Here is a 24,705-nt window from a genome sequence, read left to right on the forward strand (position 1 = left end):
TATCAGGAAAACAAAACCAGGAGAATTATTTTGGTTCTTTTGAATGCCTGTACTCAGCCAGAATCTGCTTATGTATTTTTCCACCTGCATAATGATGATGGAAGCCTTATTCTGCTTGGCAGAGGTATCATAAGTCTACCAGCAGAAATGAGGGCTCTGCTACTGAAGAGGAAGTTTAAGCATGGGTACATTCAGCTTTACCAACAGTGTTCCAGATATACTGGGAAACAAATGTATAGCATAGACGAGGCCTCTATTTTTATCTTAAGAGGAAGTCAGGGCCTGTTCCAGTGCCTCTTGAAGTCAGTGGGGCTGCTCCATTGATTCAGTGGCTATATGATCAAATCATTAGTGAAATTTACTTTGCATGGATTTTATTTCTTTTAAATATTTTGCTTTAGAAGATATGAGGAACTGATTTTTCTTCCTTGCTTTATTTTGCTGTGATTATGACCCAGAAAGTAAAAATAATATTCACCGGTTTATAGGAAGTACAAACCATGAATTATGATGGAGTCTAAGCTGCATTTTAATTTGATCTTTCCAGTTCTGTACTGCATAACATATGCATACAGACAATAGATGTTTTATATAAATCCCAATATTTCCAAGTGTTGCATCAAAAATCAAGACCTTTAGGAATCCACAACTCTTACCCAATTTGAAGATACATAGATGTGGGAAGCCGAAGTTGTCAAACAATAGTTTGCGCGGGGGGGGGGGGGGGAGGGGGAGGGTTGTATCAGTAACTTATTTGAAGCCAGGCATAACAATAGGGGCTGTGTTTGCATTGATTAAATATTTCATATTCCTACATAACCTAACCTAGCCTAATTTGAATAAAATGTTCATTTGTAAAAAGGGCTATTCTATTCTGTCAATGTGTGAAATGTTCATATATACATTCTGATTTAATCACATTTGATACTAACTACATAGCTTTGTTGCACCATGACTTCAGAGCACCTTGCAAAGTTAAATAATCCATGCAAGCAGTCTACACAGAGACTTGTTCTTTTGCTACTTTTCCTTCTTCAAGGATGGACAATATTTGTGAGACAGATAGAGGCAGAGAAATAATTGTTCTTCCCTCCCCTATGCTGAGTGTAGGCAGAACGAAGCATAAGTAGGTATTGTATGCCTCTGGGTGTGACTAAGGACACAGACAGAAGAGCAGCTCCCCATTGCAACTCATAGCACTTTGCAGGAAGTGCTGTGAGTTGCAACAATCCCCAAGACCCAACATAAATTCACTGTTGGGTCCAGGGGTTGGGGATTCCAGCTGTTTGTTGTAAGCCTGCAGCCCATTCTCCATAGCAATGCCACTTCCCACCGCCCCCACCCCAATGTTGTTTTTGGAATGGGAGGGGGGAAAGAGAGCAGAAGGAGCTCATTCTTGGGGTTCCCCAGCTGGTGTTGGAGGGTGGGGTAGGCTTTTTTTCAGCCCTTTCAGCCCTGGGGGTTTTCCAGCCCTCCAGGACTGGCTGAAAAAACCCCAGATCAAACTCCCTCTGTTCCCTTTCCCTCCTCCCATTCTGAAAACAACGACAGGCTGGCAACTCTGCAGACACAAGTTACAGAATGCACTCTGTTTTGGAACATGTCAATCTGAACCCTCAAACAATCAGGGTTTAGATTTTAGCAGGACCAGGCCATTTTGAAGTGATCTGCAACCATGCACTTCTGTTTAGTCAGAGCTGTAGACTGCTTTCTGAGGCCAGATCAAGTGAATATTTTCACTTCCATCTGTGCCCTAAGTGATGCTCTGTCAAAGCATTTTCTTCTGTAGGTAGTCAGGGTTGGGCCCTAGCATGTATTTGAACCACCTTTGTGGTGGTTTCAAAGACATGATTATACACATACTTCCAAGTAAATTTGGTTTGACCATAATTATACACATACTTCCAGTAAATTTGGTTTGACCTTCAATAGGAAGATGAAGTTTCTTCTCATTTGCCTTTAAAGTGGTTATCATGTATTTATTTAAAAGCTGCAGAGAGAAGTTAAAGACTATTGTCACTGGTTAGTTAAAACAAAACCTCTACCAGACAATTTTCCTTCTTCAGCTTTGTCTATATTTTTATGAAATAGCTAGCTATGAAATACACAGATGTAGTCATAAAGGACACTGCATCCAAGTGGTAATAAAGTCTTATTCTGTTGTCTTGATTTTTATTTATTTTTCCAAGGATTCCACAGTGTTTGTCTTTTGAACAGAAGCAGCCTAGGGCAGTGTTTCTCAATCCATGGGTTGCAACCCAAAAGTGGGTTGCAACCCAAAAGTGGGTTACAAGAATATATGAAATGGTTGCAAACTTTAAACTTTAAAAAATGGATCAACAAAGTTTAAAAATGGATTCTCCTTTAAAACAGAAAAACATTGGAAACCATGGCTGTAAGCGGCTGCTTGGGTCACCCCCATCCCCTCTCCCACTGCTGCAGACACTGTGGGGCTGGGGCCTGGGGGCGAGGCAGTGGGTTGGGACTGGCCATTGATGTTTGCAAATGGGTCCCAATACAAAAAAGGTTGAGAATGACTGGCTTAGGGCATGGGGGCTAAGTAAGTGCCTTTTATTATCTGTTTTCATTTCATACATTGTATCTAGTCAGACTACTTAGGTGTAAGGACAGACTTTGAAAGGCATACATGGCAATTAGCTATCTAACTCCCATTTATAGTCTCAGAGAAGTTCATAGTAACAGGTCCATCTTATATAAACTGGTAAAAATCCTTACTGTTGACAAAAATGCTTGAAATGTATTTTGTTTTTAACTTGCAGTCTAAATCTGTGGTTCCAATTAATTTAATATTGTAGCTGAAGGAAAATGCTTGCACATTGAGAAAGTACACTTTATTAGCTGTAGAAATATAACATAAAATATGAATATTCTAATATATAAAAGCCTACGTCTGTCTCTGTCCGTCTGTAACACTTTATTCTTGTTCTGATTGGCTGACAAATAGCCAATCAGAGTACAAAAAAGTGTTCTGATAGAAAGCAGCCTGCTGCCATGATGGTGGGGACATGGGGGAGGGAGCAGGAGGCCACGAGCCAAGTGCAGCTGGCCTAACTGCCCCCCCCTGCCCTGCTTCCTGCAGGTAACATGGGGGGGGGGGGGAGTGGGCCTAAACCCCAAGCAGCAGGAGGGAAGGGGGAGCAGGCCCGGACAGAGGGTGGGCCTTGGACTCCATCCCTGCCCGCTCCTCCCCCCCATCATTCTTGACAGGCAATTGGCTAGAATCTCTTATAATAGTACAAAATTGTGGTATTGAACACCACTCCAAACCTTAAATCTCATTTCACATATGCTGTTAATCTTTTAGAATGCGAAGTCCAGTCACTGCTATTAGAATGTTAGCCATAATATCCTCTAATATTGAATATAGAACTAGTTTAAAATTATTCACAAACATTTTACTGAAATTGAAATGCCACTTGCATCCCTCTTATATTTGTGAACATGTCCATGAGCAAATTACATTTACAAATAGACCAGGATCCACTCTGTTTGCTTGGCTGAGGGACTCTAAGCTAACAAGGCATGGGAAGACATGCTTGCCTGAGAGAATATGCTATGTTCTTCCCTACCTTCTTCAGGATTCTATAGGGGTGGAGTGAAGGGAAAAAAGGAAGAAGAAGGTTTGGAGTGTGACTCTGGCCAGCTGGAATGCCTGTGCATGATTACTTACTGGTTCTGATGTTGCAGGGAGTCCCTGGTATCCAGCAAGAGCCTATCACATCTAGCTTAAAAGAAATTATATAAACAGTTCCCAGGGCTCCCCCAGGAAAAGTAGAAAAACCTTTCCATAAGAACTCAGCAGAGTTGGTATTATCCCTTTTGCACTGTTCTGGCAACACAAAGGTAACGTAACATTGAATTAACAGGTAATATCCCTGAATAAGCCAGGGGCAAAAAGGGATGGATCTGGCAGGTATTCAGGCAATCTACAGGTGATTCTTTAGTTCCTAGGATAACTGCTCTTCCAGCAGTAATTTTGACTGGTCTTGTTCTAGTGGCTGGTTTGACCACTCTGGGTATCCACTAAATGGAAAAAAACTATACCTGCAAATGTGGCCAGAGCACCCTGAGAAATCCCATCCAGGTCTACAGAGCTTTCATTGGTGAGTCTGCACTGTTAACAACATCTTCAGAGTATTACTTGCTGTAGGAGGACTGAACTCAAAAGAAAGGATTGTCAAATTGTTTGAACAAGAGACATTGATAGTAGGTATAATTGGTTTATCCAGAAATTATAGCTTAGGCAAAGATCAGAATTGTTGAGAGAACACCTGAAAATCTAAAGAGCATGGGATGATAATGCATCCACTATCTTTCTTTGTGATTTTCTTCCCTTTTAAAATATGCTTCCCCATTATGTTGTAATAGATAGGCATTTTCCAAATTACATCCTTTAGAAAGAGAGAGAGGGCCAAATTGCAAGTTAAGGATTTAACCATTGTTCCATTGTGTGCTTAAGTTTCTATCTTGCTTGGAACTTTAGAGGAAAAAATGTTTTGGCTAGCAATATTTAAGATTCCCATTGGGCAAGTGTAGATGATTTTTGTTTTGAGTTTGAAGTAAATTGATCAAACAATATTTTTAATTCTTGAAGTAATTATTTGATATTTTGACTGAGTGGTCTTTGAGGGGAGGGAGGCTAGAAAGACTTAGGGGGCAGGTGGGTCCAATGTGAGTTGGTGGGTCCAAGGCAGGGGGGAAGGGGATTGCCCAGATGGGGGAGGTAGCCAAGGGGCTACAAATATCCCAGTCAGGGTTGGTGGGGGGGAAGTAGAAACAGCAGAGCCCTAGGGCTGAGGCAAGTTGCTGAGCTTTCCCAGCCCCAGGGTTATGCTGTGACTACATGCAGCAGTTCACTAGACTGAGTCAATCCATTTTAGATTGGGTTAAGCCAGTCAATCTAAAGTTAGTTCATCTCCTGAAGTGAATGAATTTAGAGCGGGCACAGCGTTTCTTGGGAATCTTTGCTAAGCCTATCTGGCATGCGCATCAAGTACTTCTGTTGTTTACTTTACTTAGTGATGCTGCTGATAGAGGAGCTGCTGGGAGCCCTTCTAGTTGATAACTGCATAGGTGGAGGGAGAACAAAAAATTGGTGGGGTGAGGGGGCTGAGTACACATGTGTGCATGCACCCCCCCTGGTGGGAAAGTCTGTGGGGGAAGGGGTGGTGGGAGGAGTAAGGGATCTGTGTGGGGCAGGATTGGCTACTGTTGCGGGCTAGGGCTGGGGCTGGGGCTGGGGTGGCCACTCTGTGCTCCTGCCTTCCTTGATAGGTAGAACTCTCAGATAACCAGAATTTTTAGATAACCAGCACCCCCTTACCCCACTAATGCCAGATAACAAAGCTTTTACTGTGTAATATTCGTTCAGTACAGAAGAATAAAACTACTCTCAGCCATGAAAGGGTTAAAAGTAAAACCCTAAAATTTTATGTTAAAATTCATACAACAGAGACAAGTTAAAATGTGACCATCTCAGTGGGACTCACTGAATGACAAGAAAGGATGAAAAAGGTACCAGGTCTGAATTTGAACATACACAGAGCTATCAGGGCTCAAAATATTTTGTCAAAAATTGATTATTTCAACTGAATGCTTTATCTGACTGTAGTATCATACTGCAACATGGTGCATGGCTCAGGGACTGGAGCTCAGCTGCAGGGGGTTAAAAGGTCCTAGAAGTGCTAGGCCAGCTGATGGAGATGATTGGCTGACCCTGGAGGAAGTTAAAAGCTCCCAGAGAGATAATGCAGGGCAAGTGGATAGCTGAGAGGAAAGGTAACACTGAAGGACTGGAGAAGCCCATGCTGTGGTGAGGAGGCCTGGATAGGAGAGGCCAGGCCAGGGCAGGGATTGTTGATATTTTGTTTATTCTGCTTAGTTTGAGCTAGGAAAAGGAGGAGGCTGGCTCCTGGGCTTGGCTGAAGGGGTAACAACCTGCTACACATACATAATGCAAAAAAGATTAAAGTAAATTTTATTTTACCATTTCACCAAGCAACTAAGTCAGTCATAGATTCAGAGATGTTAGGGTCAGAAGGGACCTCAATAGATCATCGAGTCCGACCCCCTGCATGGCAGGAAAGAGTGCTGGGTCTAGATGACTCCAGCTAGATGCCTATCTAACCTCTTCTTGAAGACCCCCAGGGTAGGGGAGAGCACCACCTCCCTTGGGAGCCCATTCCAGACCTTGGCCACTCTAACTGTGAAGAAGTTCTTCCTAATGTCTAGTCTAAATCTGCTCTCTGCTAGCTTATGGCCATTATTTCTTGTAACCCCCAGGGGCGCCTTGGTGAGTAAAGCCTCACCAGTTCCCTTCTGTGCCCTCATCATGAACTTATAGGCAGCCACAAGGTCGCCTCTCAACCTTCTCTTTGTGGAGGCTGAAGAGGTCCAGGTGCCCCAGTCTCTCCTCATAGGGCTTGGCCTGCAGGCCCTTAACCATACGAGTGGCCCTTCTCTGGACCCTCTCCAGGTTATCCACATCCCTCTTGAAGTGCAGCGCCCAAAACTGCATGCAGTACTCCAACTGCGGTCTGACCAGTGCCCGATAGAGGGGAAGTATCACCTCCTTGGACCTATTCGTCATGCATCTGCTGATGCACGATAAAGTGCCATTAGCTTTCCTGATGACTTCGTCACACTGACAACTCATGTTCATCTTGGATTCCACTAGGACTCCAAGATCCCTTTCCGCTTATGTGCCACCCAGCAGGTCATTCCCTAGGCAGTAGGTATGCTGGACATTTTTCCTCCCTAGGTGCAGCACTTTGCATTTCTCCTTGTTGCATTGCATTCTGTTTTCTGCCCATATGTCCAACCTGTCCAGGTCTGCTTGTAGTTGTTCCCTGCCCTCCAGTGTGTCCACTTCTCCCCATAGTTTTGTGTCATCCACAAACTTGGACAAAGTACACTTCACTCCTTCGTCCAAGTCACTGATGAAGACGTTGAAGAGTATCGGTCCAAGGACCGAGCCCTGCGGGACCCCACTGCCCACACCCTTCCAGGTCATTACACAGAAGCATTTTCAACATAAGTTTCTGAATGGAAAACTGGGTTCTTCAAGAGGGATGATGTCTGTATTTTCAAATTTAAGTAAAACATCTTTGTTAAATTCTGGTAGAAGTAGTGTTAATTTCCTTGTGATAGAAAGCTATACTCTAATGTGTTTTATTACAGTAGGGGCTGTTACCATTGTATATTTGTTAACAGTGTTGAAATCTAAGAGCTTTGAGATCCAAAGAGTAATTATCCAAGCAGAGAAAATGGGAGAGCTTGTAATGCAGAAAAATCATGAGCAGAATCCTCTCCTACTTGACATTTAAATTCAGAGAGTCAAATCCACTGCTGCTGAAACTAGGAAGTGTTGATTTCAGATACTTTTGTCAGCTTGGTCCCCTACGGACAGAAAAGAAATGTCCAGAAGGAAGGACAGTTGATATTTTTGTGTTTGTTTTCCTTCGTTGCTGCAGTTTATAGTGCTAACCAGGACTGTAAAAGAGCCTAGCTAGTAGAGACAACTCTAGGGAAAAGCTGATGTATAATAGTCTCTGACAACTCTAGCAATTCCCCTGCTCCAGCCAACATATCTCTGCATTTTGTTTGGGTCCATTTATGAACCCACTAGCAGAAGGATGCCACAGTCATTATATATAGTAGATACAAATTTCAAAAGGTTATAGGCCATTTGGAAACCTATATTAGCTGGCCACAGGCAAATGGATCTAAGACCCTGAAGGCTAGCTAGATCCTTGTCCACCTATTAGCAGGTGCAATTCTATTTCACCCACTGGAGTCTCTGAAAATCTATTAATAAAACTATTTTTGTAACCTGCTTACATCTGAGCTTTAAAACTGAGTCATTAAAAAACAAGGAGGAGAAGGATTGGTTTTACGTTTGGTTTTAACAGTTTGTCAGGGACTTAAGCAGGGTGGAACAGTATCACACTTCTGGCTGCTGACAGATGTGAAAAATTTAAAAAGCACTTTACCAAAAGAGGAAGTGCATTAGTTTGTTCCAGCTCCCCAGCATCTGTATAGATCAGGTGCTTCAGTGGGGCATTTTGGTGCTTTTAGCTAAAGCTGATTCTGGCAGCTATTAAGTTCAAGACACTGGAGAACCGAAATGTTGGAGTTTTCTTGCTTAATCATTTGGACCACTTCAAAAGCTGGATCTAGGAGACTCTCCAGCAGCCGCCTCTGCTTCTCCTCTTCTGAGACTGCCCATGAGGCCAAAGTCTCAGTCACATGGGAATGCCAAGCCTCAAAAGTCTCTTCCCCTGGGGGAAGTGGGTACTTCCCTGAAAATATGCAGAGCCTCTTGTAGGCAACAGACTCAGGTGATGGCTGGAGGGCCTCCTTCAAGGCTTTTCCCAATGCCTTTGCCCACTCTGGGTCTGGTGCTCTGGAGCCTATCCCACTCTCACCTGGGGCACCTAATGCAGGGTCTGCAGCTCCTCTGGGGGAGGGTTCCTCAGATCCACTTCCAGAGTCTGAGCGGGGCACAGACCCCCTATCTACTAAAGTTACAGTCCAGACTTCCTCATCTGTGACCTCTAGCAGCCGGGGAATACGCAGGGCATCCACTGTGGTTGTCAGTTCACATACTGCCATCTGATGGTCCCCTATCTCATCAGGGATCACTCCATGCACCTGACATAGTCTAAGGTATCGAGAGGATCCCCTGAGCAGATCCCGAATGGTTTCTGCCGAAAGGTCCTTGGGGATGTTGGTAATCACAATCACCCTCCCTGGGCTTACCTACAGCTCCGTGCACCACTGCAGAAGCTCGGCCATGGCATAACAATTGAGAACCCTTACACCAACACTCCCACAGTGGGGTGAAAATTATTTGGGACAAGCAAATCAAAACAAAACACAAGCCTGCTGCAAGGTCGGGGAGATGCTGAGTTATGGGTACATGGCACCTGTTAAGATGGGTACACTGCTGAGAGATCCCGGATGAACCCCCACAATGTAACCCTGAGCATGACACTACATGCGCTCTCACCTAAATAGTGGGATTCTGGGGTACCCGGTAGCCAGTAGCCCTGCCCAGCCCCCTTGGGAAGCTGCTGCAGGATCCCTGAGTGGAGAGCCTCCCCTTACAATCAAGCACCCTTGCAGATAGTTATAAAGCTATTTACCAGATTTAATTATTTACAAAATAACAAGTAACCGATAAATAAACACATTGGTATACCAACTAATAAACCCTCAAGAACTTATTTACACAGTCTCTCACTTGCACACAGTGTACCGGGGATCCTGTGTGTACTGCCCCTGGCGGGGTGTGTCAGGGAGCGGGACTGTCTGTGTCTCTGCACAGGATCTGTGGGCACTCCCTGGTGCTGGTGTCCCTCTCCGTGGTCCAGAGGTTTCTGGGCAGCAGGTGGTGGCTCCTCCTCTGCAGTCCCTGCAAAACAGCCTCCCCCTGCCTTTGACCCCCTTCCCTGGCTCAGCAGGGAGCAGTGTCTGGGCTGCAGGCTGTAGCAGCTCTCCTGTCCTGCACAGCTTCACAGCCCCTGGCAAACACAATCCCTCCCTGGACCTTGTCTGCCCCGGGCCCCTCACCCGCCAGGGAAAACAGGGCAGTCTCCAGCAGTCTCCCCCTAGTTCTGCTGTGCTCACCCAGCCACACCAGGCTGCAGGCGGGTCTTCCCAGGCTCGGAGTCTCCACACAAGCAGCCCCTCTCTGGTCCTGCTGCCGCAGTGCTCCCGGGCCAGAGAGAGGAACTGGATACTGTGTCATTTCCAGTGCAGCCTCTGCTGCTGCTTCTGCAGGGCACTGCCAGGGGCTCTCCAAGGGACCACCATGTTGAGACTCTCTCTCTAGTCTCCAGCCAGCCCCTCTCTCTCTCTTGTTCTCTCCCCACGGGAAAACTGCTCCCCCCTTTTATCCAAGCCTCTCGGCCAATCCCAGGCCAGGGCCCTTCCTGGGCTTTTGCTAACGGCTATTTCAAAACTTTGCTGGGGTTACATCACCCCTCCCACTTCCAACAGGGCTGCCTTCAAACAGTTTACTTGCCCTCAGAGCCCACAGTGTCCCCTCTGGGACAAACTGTCTCTCTGCAGGGCAGCCCATTCTTTCAGGTGGTCCCATTTTTTAATGCTGCTACATCTGTAAGCAGCCTGTGTGCTTAGTAGGTACAGTCTGGACTTAAAATTTTCAAAATCACCTGTGAATCATTTATCCAATGAGTGAATTTAGATACATTTTTAACTATATGTAACTACTTTTTTATCATTTTCCATCTCTGATTATCCAAGCTTTATTCACATGTTTTCCTATTGCTTTGGTAAAACATTTCACTTTGAAATTTTGCTTTATTTTGATTTAAATGGAGGCTTCAGAGTGCTTTTGACTCATTATTTTTTGTTTCTTTCTTTTTCAGTTCACTCTGTGGATATAATTGCTTTGGGGCTTTCCTAAATTTCAGATTCCTCTTTGCTGTTTACAGCTTCAGTGATATTAAATCTTTGGGGAAGGAGGATTCCAATTTAGGTTTTTGTAAATGGTCCAAAAAAATCTGAGAGCCTGAGAGGTACTAAAGTGCTAATATAAAGGCAAATTAAATGGCAAATACGATTAATAAAACTGTCAGGCTTTATTCAGCAGAAGGATGATTTCTGTGTTGTTGTGAGCAGTATGGATTTGGCTTCTAAACTTAGCAGAACTAATGAGCAGGAGCTGGGCCTTGCTGTGAAAGCCTATCTTAGGTCTTCTGTGCGTGCCGGATTCCTGGAGAAAACCATTCAAGAATGGAGACTTCATTAAAATGACTTATCCTATGCCTTTTCTCATCACTCCCTTTCACAGCTGTCTGTCTCATTCAAAGGGCACACGAATAATTAACTGAATTTCTGGATACAAAATTACTTTGTAAAAATAAATAAAGTTCAAATACAGTAAAAATTAGTTCCCTTCTCCCCCCTAAAACCAAACCAAAATCCCTGCAATATTCCATTTGTCTTCTTCATTACTTACTACTAGCAATATCCTGGCTATATTGAGGCCTATAGAAGTTTTGCCAATTTTTTTTTTTATTCCAATGAAGCCAAAAGTTCACCCTTGATGTCCTACAATCAGAAGTTTTTGTTACTTTGGAAAGCAGCTGAGATGCCCCTTGTAAATGTTCAGTTTGGGAATTTAAGCAGGTGGACTTCCCAATGTGATCTGAATAGACCCTCCTTTCAGTTACACTATATTAACTTGAATGTAGCCAGGGGTTTTGCTTTGTCACAGAAGAGCAATATCTGTGGAATATATTTAATCTGAACTTATGCTCTTCTTCAGATAAGATCCCCATTGGCCCCAAGCTAGGCATCTGCTCACTTGGGGAGAGCCCCAGTCCTTCTGGGGGGTTTCCCATAGCAAGCTCAACCATAAGCTTTCCGACAGACAGCCCTCTCTTCCCTGTCTCCAAAATCCCTTCTCAGACATTTTGGATTCAGAGTGTAGTTGTGTTCATCACAATGAAAGCAACAGTTTTTGGTAAAGAGGAATGAGCATTTCTCTGCAAGAGTTTAACTCCTGCTGCCAGGATCAGTCAGCATAAAAACCCTAACATCAGGTTACAGAAAACAGTAAATGTTTATGGATTCTGTGCAGATGATCATCAAAACATGGTGAAAAACTCCCACTTTAGGCTCTCAATACTTTCAGCATGTAAGGCTTCACATGCATTTTAAGGTTTTCAAATTTGCTAGGTTGAAATGCTTTGGGTGCTTTGAGTTCACTTTACAAATCATATTCTCAAGTGGCTTGTTGACTTGACTTGTTCTTATGAACTGATGAAAGCACATGAGGAAAAACCAAACAAAGACATTAAGGCTAAGTACAGACAGTCAAAAAACCCAAGGCAGAAAAGATTCTTCACAGGTTTCTCTAAGATGCATAGATTGAATAGATAATGAACAGAAGACTTTTACTTTTGCATTGGGAAAGGTGGGCGGAGGCCTGCATTGGCCTAGGCCAAATGGTGGGGGGTGCTAGAGCATGCCTCCCAGCCTGCAGTAATTGTTGGACCATCTCTGATGGGATGACTGGCAAATGCCCCCAACCCCCTGTTGCCCCTCTGAAGGGGGAGAAACAGTCCCCTGTTGGCCCCAAGCTAGGCATCTGCCCACTTAGGGAGAGCCTCAGGCCTCTGGAGGGTTCCCTCTAGCCAGACCAAGCCCTGGAATCCCCCCAAGCCCTGGTCTTCCCACCAGGGTGACAAAGATCATTCCACCTTCCTCTCCTGTGGCTGGGCCAGGCTGATGCAAGTTACTGATGCAGAGGGAAGGGGGAAAGGAGTCCCCCCTCCCAGGGCCAACCCTGAGTCCTGGGGTGCCCAGCTGCTGGGGACAAGCTGATTCCCCCTCCATGAGGCCAGGCCAGCAGATCACTGATGTGCAGAGTGAAGGAGGGAATGGAGGCTCCCCACCTTGGTCTCAGCCCCCCAGGGGGGTTTCCCTTGTCCCTGCCCAGCCAGGCCAGCTCCATAGAAAGAAGGGTTAGGCTCTGCCACCTGGCACAAGCCCCCAGGGCTGCCTGCTGCATTCTGCTGCCTGCTGCTGGTACCAGGCTCTGGAAGGACACACCAGGCAGCTCAGGAGGCTTTCACTGAGCAGCAGAGTCTGATACTTCACTGTATGGAGTGCTTCTCTCCATCCTCCCCCATCCCTGCAGGTCAGAAGCAGAGAATTGCAGGGGACAGGGCTATGCAGATGGCTTGGCCTTGTGAGGGGGAGGGGTGACCCTCATGGAGTGGGGGGCTCCTTTCTCCTGACTCTCCCCCCCCCCTATTCTGTGACAGCTCAAGATGGGGCCAGCTCAGCTGGGTGGAGCAAAGGAGCACTGGCAGAGGCTAGCCCACCCACCCACAAAGGTTCCTGGGATCCTGGGGGATTGTGATCTAACTTGAGTCAGGAGGGGATCTGGGACAGAGACTGGTTTAACCTAAATTAGTTAAGTCTGATACTATATCTATCCAGGTTCATATTAAACCAGGTTTGGCCATTTTGAAACTGGTTTATATGTACTGGACTTCTGTTCTGTTACACAGTTAAACCAGTTTCCAATCACTTAAACTGGTTTATGTGTAACTTCTATCCCTTGCCTAAATCTCCCCTTATCACATCAGTACATTTTTTGCAACCTTATGGTAAGTAATTTTACCTAATTGTTAACCTTGTATGCATGTGTGGAGAAGAATAGATAACAGACCAAAACTTACCAGTGGGGATGCTGAGCCAGGCAGAGAAGCGACGGCAATGCCTAAAGAAAGAAGAATGCCACAGGAGCCGTGTTTCCAGAGCAGATGCTCCATTTGCCTGGAGTGGCCCTGAACTTGCAGAGGAGTGGCATGCCTGCTGAAAGAGGGGATAGAGAGCAGGGAGCTTGGGAGAGGAGAGGCATGTCCCAGAGCCCGAGCCATCGGGTGGTAGCCTCCAAGCCCTGAGGAGCCGGCTGCAGGCCAGCAAGAGAGCTCAGTCGAGCTCTGCTGAGCTGGGAGATGCTGGCTGTGAAGGCATTGTGGGAACAAGTGATGCAAGTGGCAGGAGAGCTCAGCTGGAGATGGACCAGCCGCAGGAGAAGTGGCTGTGCCCTCACACAGGTGCCAGGGGGTTTTCCTTTTGTTTGTTTTGGTTTGCTTTGGATTAATAGAGGGCATGCCACCTCAAGAGAGCAGGGGTACATAAGACTTTCTAAAGAAGAACATGAGACTTACCTGAGGCTGAGGGGGAAGTTCAGAAGTCCACTCTTGTTCATGCTGTTGAGCCTATAATTGCTGTACAGCCTATAATGAAAAAAGAAAGGAAAAGTCAGATCACTAGATAAGATCTACGGGCATAATCAATGGAGGAACATCTGGGTGGTGCTAGGACAGGGTGTAGAGGATGTTGGAGCCCCACAAGAAATCCCTATTTGGGTCACCATTGGTCAGCTGTGGTAGAAACTAACATCTGATCAGCAACATCACCAGAACATCAAGACATGGCAGGAAAGAGTCGGGCCTCACCAGAGCGAATTCCAGGCAAGTGATTGTGAGACCAATGGTCCGGGTGGAAAAGGCACTAGGCCACCGAGTATGTAAACTTAACAGTAAGCCCCAACAGTATACTTCCCTCAAAATCCAATCTGCTTTTGTTAGTAATAGCTCAATCCCATCTTCTATTCAGTAGGTGTTGAAAGATGTGAAAGCTGTGCACATTCCTCAGTAGAAATTTACAAGTTCTTCAAAATGGCATACAGCAGCCCAAACTGCTTCTCTGTGGCCCTGATTCAAACCCCATTGGAGTCAGTGGTTGTCTTTCCATTGGCTGCCTATACACATGCTCGGGGCAGGGGAGCACATTTTATTTAGAAAGGTTCCCAGAGAGCTGCTGTAACTAAAACGCCTCACTGTCGCTTGTATTGAACCACCACACATTTTAAAACAGCCATGGGTTACTTTAATTAAAGATCATTCTATGAGCTTTAGTTACAGTGTCCCTATGGTCATTTTAAAAAATGGTGGGCTGGATTCGATTAATTGAGTCTGCTTGTTCACATTCTAATCGGAATGTGCACAAGCACATCTACTGGCAGCCATTGATTCCAGAGAGATTTGGCTAAGCCCTTATGTTCTTCACATATGCACCACAGAAGAAACAGAACAAAACATAATTCTGCATTATCTTATGTGAGAAAATGAGGGCAGAAGACTGATAATTCCAAATTACTCTGGAAGCTCCCTAAAAGTAAAAAGCAGAGCCACACAAGTTTGTGAGTTCATACTGCTAGCATCTATGGGCAGATCCAGGATCACAGCAACCAGGCTGCAACCGCTCCCCATTCAGCTGTGTAATGCACGCTCAGTGGAGAGAGCTTATTGTGCATGTGCCATACAGCCATAGGAGATGTGGTTTAGCTCCTCACAGGTATAGCTCCACATGTGTCCTGAGCTCTATGAACTCACCATTGTGGGGTCTGTCTGGAGTCCCTGCTTCTAACTCCAGAACCTTGTGATGTTTGCTCTTTCCCACCCTCTTCCCTCCTTCAGTGCCCCCTGAATTCAGCAGCAGGGGAAAGGAGGGAATGAGCAGTGCTGGTACAGCAGCCCCTGGCCTCTATGCAAGCAGGGGCTGAGTGTTTTATCTACCTCTTCTTGAAGCTATGCCTCTTCTTGGGGCACTTGTATATGTGATGGGGTTTTAGTCCTTAGGGTTATGTTGCATGCCCCCTAAATTGAAATGGTGAGTTTTGAAACAGTGGGTTTTATTTTTTTGCTCCTGTATATATGTTATTGTTCTGGTGGCCACAGGCACCTACTGAAGGCAGAAGTGGCCAGGGGCCTGATCCTTTTTTTTTTTTGGTGGAGCCTGCCCACCTCTCCCATGGCTGCGAGGCCATTAATCTGTGAGCTCATCCCCTGGCCACAGAAGAGGCAGGAAGGCTGCACAGAAAAAAAGGATCAGGCCCCTCACTGCTTCTGTCTTCACCAGATTCCTGTGGCCAGCAGGATGCCTAGGGCTGCCTGGGAATGGGCTGGCTTGCCACTGGGGCAACATGGGGAGGCAGCAAGAGGGCAGCTGGGTCTGCTGGTGGCCAGAGAAGGCACCAGGGACAGTGCCTGGAGCACTGGAAGCCCAGGCAGGCTCAGGGAAGGTAGCAGCCTGCCCTGGCAGTCCCATACCCTGTGCACCGTCTATGGCGCCTTTTTTCTGTGGAGCCTGCCCACCTCTCCTGCAGCCAGGGGGCAAGCTGACTAGTGGCTGCAGCATTCCAAGGCTACTACATCCTGTACATTGGAACATAAACATAGTTTAGTTTGCAACAATACAAACTCATTTAAACCCCCCCAAACTTGCGTATGTGTAATATATGATGCTATTAAACCACACAAAGGGCAATTTTCATCACATGTACATCATGACATCATCACACGTACAAGCGCCCCAATGCCTTGTCTTTAGGAAGCTTAGATCTATTAGGAAACTGGTGAGACACCTGGAAAGCTAGAGCTGTGCACCATTTATGTTACTGATATTTTTTCCTCTAAAATTCTTCAGCTCTATTAAATACTACTTTAAGAGTGCTGTTTAGTAATTACTTACCATTCTTACTGTGCCCAAAAAGAGCAAGACTTGCAGGAGCTGAATGTAAGTCAAGTCTGCTGAGATGATCTCAGCTGATAAGTAGGAATTGCTACCCAAGTCTGAAAGTGGGAAGCTTATTCTATCTCATCCCAAGGGTGACGGCTGAACTGAGATCTGAGGGGGTGTGCTTGGAGATGCAGTCAACTATGACACATTAATCACAGAATGCTGCTGTCATCATTGTCATTCTGACCACTTTTTCCCAACGCATATTCTGTCCAAGTTAACTTGTAGAGTATGGCTCCTTGGAAATTTTCTGATGAAGCATGTTTCCCCTAGGAAATATGAATCTGTAAAAAGAGAAGCATTCTGTGGAAACATGGGAATTCCAGTAAAATCTTTTGATGCAAACCAGGTGTTTCCAAGGAGAGTCTGTCTGCTTGCTGGCTATCTTGTCTACCTGCCTTCTTGAATCCATGGACTGTCATGGAGGCAGGAATTCCATGATTTTTGGGCTCCGAGCTTGTTGGTATTCTGATTCAGCATTTAAAAAAAGAAACAAAACAAAACAATTTTTTTTACAGCCTGAGAAATCTGTTATTTAGGAAGCTCTCTATCATATTTTGAAGCCATTATAACAATGAACTAGTGCTAAAGATGAAGACGGTATTTTCTAAGAGTTCAAACACATCGGTTTTACTACAAATGTTTAATGCAGCTGTGCTGCAATATGGTTAGGTTTATTACAATTTATTACAGTTTATCATACTGCAGCAGTACCTAGACACTATGATCAGGGATCAGGACCTCAGTGTGTTCTGTACTGTACAAATGAACAGTAAAAGACACAGTCCCTGTCCTAAACAGCTGTTACTAGGTTTAGTAAAATTAGCAGATGGATGAAACAAACCAATAGCTAGAGGTTACTAAGAGGAACTATGAAATGATGTAAGACCAGCTGGTCTTTGCACAGACTATGTTTACACTGTTAGCTTTTCTAGAAGAGGCCAATAAACATCTGAGTTTTAATGCATTTTTGCCTGCCTAGAGCCCTGAATTTTCATAAAGATTCCATTCCTAGAGCTTGACTCTTTGATTAATCGGTGCACGTCAGTAAGAAGTATGACACATGAGCATACCTTGTGTACACTGTGCTGACTGTGACTCTCTCAGAGAATACAGCTGTCAGTGGAGCAGGAAATGCAGAGCAAGAACATAACCCACAGCTAGACTCTGTCCCTGAAGACAAAAAATGTGGGTTTTTTTCCTTCTGTTTAAAAAAAACCAGTAAGACTAAAATAGATTAATAATTTTCTCATTTCAAACAGTTCCTACCCCTTCCTGTTTGACTCTTTAGATATAACTGTATTGTATGATGATTAAGAATTACATGTTTATTTGGCAAAAGTATGCCAGGACACTTTTGTAGACACTTTTATGGGTTTCTGTAATACAGTGAACAGAAAACTGAATTTTCACGGGAAATGTTCAGAGCAGATTGGATTGAGCTACTTTAAAGGGAGATGGAAATGAGAAATAAGTGGCTGTTTTTTAAAACCTCATACTCTAGAGTTGCAAGTTGCCACACTGTTACCTCCCTGCTTCTGTTGTTATGCAAGGCGGTTCCTGGAATGCATTGCTTAAGACCTGCTCTGCCAGCTCAGACACATTTGTCAACAATGGCTTACAAAAGATTAACATCACACACTAACATACAGTTCAGGTAGGTGATGGGATTAAATATATAAATCAAAATAGAAAAAATATAAGCACATGAGGCTGTCACCAATGAAATAATGTTCTCAACTAAAGCAGTAAATTTTATTTTTTTTAATACAAAATAGAGATTTTAGAAAATTAGGCCTGGGCAAGAAACATAATTCCTAGAAGTATCTGATCAACTCTTCATTTTTTTTTATTTTTTTTTGGTTATCAAATATTAATTAAATATCAAATATTAAAATGGCGGCAAAGTTATGACACAATGCAAAAATATCCATTTACATATGGCACCAGGAGTGATCTTTCCTTGGAGGACATGGGAATGGCTTCTATGACTTCCATAACTCATCCAGCATAGCAAAAGGAAATGGAAGGAGCTTTCCATTGGTTCATGATGGAACACAGATTCAGTAAAGTTGGAAAAATCTACATAAGGTTGCAGAATGGAAGGCTTTTAGAAATTAAATTACTAATTATTTTTTGGGAGAGAATGTTAATAGGGAATAAATATCAGGAGAACATGGTTGGATTCCAGCACAAGAATTCCAGGAGCATCCAAAGGGGATGTTTCATAGTCCCCAAGTGTGCCCATCTGTAGAAGGAGATAATCCATACTTTCCTCTCTCACCAGTGTGGTGTTACTTATTTCATTAACTTTCTCTAAGAAGTCTGAAAAGCTTCTTGGACAGAAGATGCTATCCCACTGAAATGCCCTGTGTCAGTTTACATGCTGCTTTTAGATTTGATTTTTACTGGATGACCTTTTTTAGATAAGTCATGTCTTTTTCCCTTCTTCTCAGGAAGCAGATATGCCAGAAGCAAGGCTCTGCCAGGTCTGGATACCTCTGAGAAAGGCAGGCCTGTTCAACTGCTTCTTGCTATCCAAGACACAGCATTACCTACAGGGCAGGCACTGTGATGAGACTTTCATAGTCACTTTTTGTTATCCACAGCCTGAAAGAAAACCAATATATTTTTAACCCATGACTGTCTCTGCATACATAGAAAGCCTAGACCTAACAAACTTGTTTTTCTTTCAGATGAGTAGAAGAGACCCTCTTTTAAATAAGACAGTGCCCTAAGAAATAAGTAGGCCCTAAACCTGCAATTCAAATCTGAGTTGGCAGACCCTTAAACCCATTCTAAGTCCCACTTAAGTCAAACTCCCGGATCAGATTCCCGTGTTGTGCCAAGTCAGTAGTGTTTCACTTTCTGGAGTTTATGGTAAAAAATTCTGTTACACATAATAGGATTTAGTTGTGTACCTCCTGTGTATTGGTTTTAAACTGTACCATTTGGTATCTGTTTTTAGATAGGTAGGTAAGAAAACACTGGTGCTTGCCATTGTGAAAATGCCATTCTTCTGTAAGGTGGATACATTTTTGAGCACTTTTTCTGAAGAGCTGATTATTCATATAAAATCATGTTGGGAATGTGTGCACCAAAGCAAACGGGACATGCAAATTTGTATTATTTATACTCAGTTTACTGTTGTCATTTGGGTGGTGAAGAAGCAGCAGTCATACAACTGGGATATCTTAAATGTCAATGTGTTTAATTTGGCATTTATTCAGTCTGGTATTCCAATGACATAATGTGACTGTATGAGACTCACTTCTATTGACTGTAACCAGCATGACTTAGCTATATTAAACTTTTTTTTTCCCAGAGATGTGTGTGGATATTAAAGTCTTTCCATATCCAGCCACCTGTGGAGAGACCTGTAATACCAGCTTCTGGGATATAAAATCTTCTTCTAAGGTAGAATTTATTTTCCAGTCTCCATTATAAATTCATAAAGGTAAAGAAAAAGCTGTTTTCTCTATGAGTAGATGGTCATTTACTAAAGAAGAATGAGTTAACTCAGTACTGTTATTTATGCAATTTCATAACTATGTACTTCATGCTGTCCTTGATAATCACAGTTATTTCCATGGGTTTTGTAAGCCTGTAAATGAACAAGGATTTTATTGCATCTCCTCCTACTTTAGCTCCTACCAACACCTTTACAATGGAATTGGAGAAAATATGATGCTGATCTCACCACATAGAAACCTGTATTTGTTAAATTTTGCTTTTTGCAGATTGCAAACAGCATTAATTGTTCCTCTTTTTCAGTAGGGACAGAAGTTACACATAAACCAGTTTAAATGATCAGAAACTGGTTTAAACCTGTAACACAATATACTTTCAGTGCATATAAAACAGTTTCAAAATGGCCCAAACTGGTTTAAGATAAACCTGGTTGAATGTAACATTAGACTTAACTGATTTAGGTCAAACCAGTTTATGCAATTTCTGTCCCACACCCCTTCCTGGTTTAAGTAAAACCAGAGTCCCTCAGCATCCCAGCATGCTTTCATCCCTGGGCTGGGCTGTGTTGTCTGTTCCAGACAGCAGAGCTGGCCCCACCCCTCTGCTCTCTAGCCAGGGGCATGGCTAGACACCAGCCACCATGGGCCCCTGAGGCAAAAGGAGCAAGGAGGGGGCTTATTCCCCCCTCCCTCCCCTTTCCCACTACCGGACTGCAGCTAGGGCTTGCCTGGCCAGGGTGTAGCAGCCCTTGTCAGGCCCCACATCCTCAGCCCGAGGCAAATGGAGAGAGGGAGGGAGATTTAATCTTCCCCTTCATCCCCTGTCCCACCAGCAACCCGGGTCTACCAGGCCCGGGTGGAGCAGCCCCTGTCTGCCATTCCCCACCTCCCCACTCCAGTGACAGGGGAGGGGGTGTGGCAGAGCCAGCCAGCATGGCCCTGCCATCTGCCTGCCTCACCTGATTGCTGCTGAGTGGAGATGGAGGGGCCAGCCCAGGCTAGGCTGTGGGGCCAGGTTACTCCCAGTGGGTTGCAGCTTGGGCTGGGGCCATGGAGGCTGAGTGGTGAGATCACTCCCAGCTCCCTGTGCTCAGGCCAGGCAGGGCTGTCATGGAAGTACAGCAGCGGCTGTGGCTTTATGACAGCCCAGCCCGGCAGCACAGGTTGGGGCTAGCTGGGTAGTGGGCTGCCTGGGAGGCTCGGAGGGCACTGGCAAGCCCTGCACCTGACAGCTGCCTACAACAACCACCGCCGCACCCCCTGTCCTATGCAGCACCAGGCAGCTGCAGCTACATCACAAGCTGAGGGATGGCCAACGCTGGGCAGGCTGTTCTACCCCCTTTACCTTCAGTGGCTTCTACCACAGCCACTTCTTCTGCTACCCCTGCCCCTGCTGTGCTACTCCATGCTGCTTTGGGTGGGTGTGCGGGAAGCTTCAGCCTGTTGGCTTCTACCCAGAGCATGGAGCTCCACTGCCTTCCACCTGCTACACCTGCCTGTAGGGGTTGCTCATCATGCCAGGCATGTGGAGGGGATGGAAGGCAGCCAGAACTGGTGCCAGAGATCCATGCAGTGGGTGGAAGCTGTGATGCTGAAGCTTGCTCTGCCCTGAGCAGTGCTGCGAAGAGCAGGAGCCACAGCTGGAGGTGAGGGGAGCAGAACAGCCTTGCTGGGCCAAGGCAGCTTCCCCTTGCCTCCAGTGGCTCCAGCTGTTGGCCACCTTCCACCCCCTCTGCCTGCCTGGCACGATAAGCAGCCCCTGCAGATGGGCACAGCAGGTGGAAAGCAGTTGGAGCTGGAGCCAGAGCTCCATGCACTGGGCAGGGGCCACTGGGCTGAAACTCCCCCTACCAGGCAGGGCTGTTCTGCTCCCCCCACCTCCAGCTGTGGCTCCTGCTCCTGCCACCCCATGCAGCACCACTTGGGGCAGGGGAGCGTGAGCCCTGTGGCTTCCACCCAGTTCATGGAGCTCTGGCTCCAGCTTCAGCTGATTTCCATCCCCTCTGCCTTCCCAGCATGATGAGCAGCCCCTGCAGACAGGCACAAGAGGTGGAAGACAGCTGGAGCTGAAGGTCCATGCAATGGGCAGAAGCTGCTGGGCTGAAGCTTCCCACCTGCCCACCCAGAGATGTGTGGTGCAGCAGGCGTAGGGGCAGCAGCTGCAGTAGAGGCAGCTGGAGGCAAGTGGGGCAGAACAGCCCTCCCAGCCCTGGCCAGCCTGCAGCTTGTGATGTTGCTGCAGCCACCAGGTGCTGCACAAGATAGGGCACGGTGGCAGCTGCAGTGGGTGCCTGTCAGGCTTAGGGCCTGCCAGTACCTCCGAACCACCTGGGCAGTCAGCTACCCAGCCAGCCCCTGCCCGTGCGGCTCCATGACAGCCCCATGAAGCCTGGGCATGGGGAGCCAGGAACAATCAAGCCTTGCAACCCCTGCAGCCCCAGCCCGCATCCATAGTTCACTGGGAAGGGCCCAGCCCCCACAGCCCAGCTCAGGCTGGTCCCTCCACTCAGCAGCACCTGCAGGTCAGTTCAGCTCAGCCCCACAGCTCCAGCTTCACAGCACTAACCACAACCTCATCCGCAGCCCTGGGTGCATAGTGGGGCCATAATGGCCAGCTCTGGCCAGGCCTCCTGCTGCCTGAGTAGGAGCAGAGGGGGAAGCTGGGCAGACCCTGGCTGGGGTCCCATGCCCACCTGCAGACAGGGGAGTTTAATCCCCCTGCTGCTCCCTTTGCCTGAGGCACTGGGGACAAGCCTGGCAAGGGCTGCCTCTCCCCTCCCCCTATAGGCACACCCCAGTTGGGGTCCCTACAGGCCAGGGTGGGGGTTTAAACCCACCCCAATCATACTTAGCCCCTGCTGGGGGCCTGGCCATGCTCCCTGGTCAGCTCCCCTCCAGGCTTGCGGCAGCTGTCCAAGAGAAGGGAGGGCTGCTCTAGTGCCCCCTGGCTTCTAGCCTGAGCTACTGCAGGCATGTGGCTGCATTCCCAGAATCAAAAGGGAATCCACTTGCAAATGAAAGAAAAGCCACTCATCTGATTGGAGGCCTTCAGGGAAGGCCCTGTGAGGAAAGGCTAAGGGACCTTAACCTCTTCAGCCTCTTCAAGAGATGGCTGAGAGGAGACCTTGTGGTGGCATACAAATTCTTAAGTGGAGAGCAACACGAAGTAGGTGATGATCTGTTTACCAGGGCACCCTCTGGAACAACAAGGAACAATGGCCATAAGCTACTGGAGAGTAGGTTTAGACTAGACATTAGAAAAAAGTTCTTCATGGTCAGGGTTGCCAGGATCTGGAATGGGCTTCCAAGGGAGGTGGTGCTCACCCCATCCTTGGGAGTCTTCAAGAGGAGACTGGACAGGCACCTGGTTGGGATCACATGATCCCAGGTTTGGTGATTCTTTTCTTCCCTGCCAGGGGCAGGGGGTCAGACTAGATGGCTCACTGAGGTCCCTTCTGACCCTAGAATCTATGAATCTATTAATCAGTTCAATCTTCATAGGTTAGACTAACCTGTAAAGATTGAATCAATTCAGGGTTCGGCTTTTTGACTATCTGCCCCTAGCCCTACTAGCCTCTAAAGAGTAGCCTTCCACTAAACTGCTACTTCTGAAAAAAAGCTACCTGAGCTACAGAACAGCCAGTACAGTTTTGGCCAGAACACTATCCATAGACGGCGGGGAGGAACTGTCCTGCTTTGTTGAAGCTGTATAATTTCAGTGGTGCCTGACCTTTTCAGCTTGTGGGTAGGATCCAGTCAGCAGGCTCAATCCAACACACAGTGCTGGCTCACCCAGGGCAAGATCCAGCTGCATGGAAATGGCTCGGCTGGGGAAGCCACATGGGAATGGGAAGCTGGGGCCCAGTCCCATGTGGCTGCACTGGGTCCCAGCCATGCCCTGCATCATGCCCCAGCTGTGCCATTTCCATAAAACTGGATTGGGCTTTGTCTTGATCCAGCCACACAAGAACAGGGCCTGATCAGCTGGGGTCAACCCAACTTGGAACATTCCAACCCCATGGGGCTTGGAAATTTGGCTGCAGGGAAGCAGTAGCGGTATTAATTTCTGGACCCATGGGCTGCACATTTCTGGACTCGTGGAGAAACCTATGGAACAACTTCCATGGCTCTGTGGGCCTGATCTGTATTATTGATACATTTACTGCATATAAATTCTAAATGTTTCATCTCAAATAGTCACACTAGCTGACATTTAATAGGAACATCTATTCTCTCCTTAACTGTAATTTAATTATATTAAATGTATACACAGCATAAATACAGGCTGTTAGTAGGAGAAAAAGTCATCCAATTGCTTTTCTTTCAAATGTAATTGGTGGCAAACAAATAAACAACCCCCTTTCCCAACCAACAACAGGGAGACAAATCAAACAAACTCAGAACAAAAAGCAAGTAGCGTCATCATCAACTTTACACTGGTAACAAATTTGATACGCCAAAAATGACTATATGTAAAACCTCTGAACTTGATTTTGCCATTGCCTTGATCTTCATCATGTCATCAATTTACACCATTGCAAAATAAGTGTAAAGTGCTACCATTCTTCTTTGATTTGATTTGCTGCCTAGCACCCACCAGTCAGCACAATCTGTTGGAATAAGAGCAGGTCTAAGAGTCAGGAGTTCATGGCTTCTAATCCCGTTTCTGCCAAAAGAATAGCTTTTTTTGCTGGTACAACAACAGCTGCATCAGGTTTTTTGCTGGCATAGCTATGTTGTTGGTTAGGGTTGTGATTTCTCAAACTTCTGACAAAGTTATGACAGCAAAACTTTTAAGTATAAACCAGGTCTCTGGAAAGCATTTTTCTTGTTTCTTGCTGATCTGGGTGTACAAAGTCCAGTGCTAGTCTTCTGGTAAAAGAGGGTAATTGCAAGCTCACTGGTGCAAAGTTTTATACTGGATAAAATTTGCCAATGTCTTCAAAATACAGATCTTACTATGAAAAATATGTGAAGCAAGCCCAGAGAATATTACAGAGCAGTAGCACTACTTTAAATTAGCAAACAACATATTTAAAGAGACTGTCAAGTAGTTTACATCCAAAATGTGACTTGCCGTAAA

This window comes from Alligator mississippiensis, chromosome 6, assembly GCF_030867095.1.
Source record: "Alligator mississippiensis isolate rAllMis1 chromosome 6, rAllMis1, whole genome shotgun sequence".
In the NCBI taxonomy this organism is placed as follows: domain Eukaryota; kingdom Metazoa; phylum Chordata; order Crocodylia; family Alligatoridae; genus Alligator; species Alligator mississippiensis.